The following is a 573-nucleotide window of genomic DNA, read 5'->3' as shown; positions in this document are numbered from 1 at the left end:
TATATATATATATAGTGTTAAACAGCATACATGTAATAATACAAAAACGATACAATTAAACATTCGAACCTTTCAAAAATTCAAAATAGCCTATTTAGTTTACAGTTGTTCAGATGACTGTAGTACCGTACAGTAAGCGCTGCAGTACCATGGTACTTTAGACACTTCTGTTGCTGGAGCGGAAGAGGAAGTGGTCGAGAACAGCAGGTAAATACGCGTCCACGTCAATAACGCTCACAAAACAGCATGAAAGAGAGAAGAAAACACCAACCGGCTCGCGTCGCTCCGCGTCTGTTTGTGTCCTTATCAAATGCGGGGTTTGTGACGGTTTGGCGCGCGATCAACGTTTCCGTGTTTCTCCATGTGAACTGAACGGATTTACGTTCACAACAGATCGCATCGGTTCAGGCTCCTCCCACGGAAGAGCGTTTGCGCAATCTCTCGCAGCACACGCGCGGCGGTGTGACGCGACTCCACTGGAACCGTCCCGTTAAAATCACCGGAGCGCTCCACGCCAAGCGCACGCGCGTCAGTGCGCGTCTCGGAGCTGCTTTCGAAACTGAAAGACAGAAC

This window comes from Cyprinus carpio, chromosome A15 (genome assembly GCF_018340385.1).
Source record: "Cyprinus carpio isolate SPL01 chromosome A15, ASM1834038v1, whole genome shotgun sequence".
NCBI classification, from domain to species: domain Eukaryota; kingdom Metazoa; phylum Chordata; class Actinopteri; order Cypriniformes; family Cyprinidae; genus Cyprinus; species Cyprinus carpio.
Note: the sequence above shows the minus strand (reverse complement) of the source record.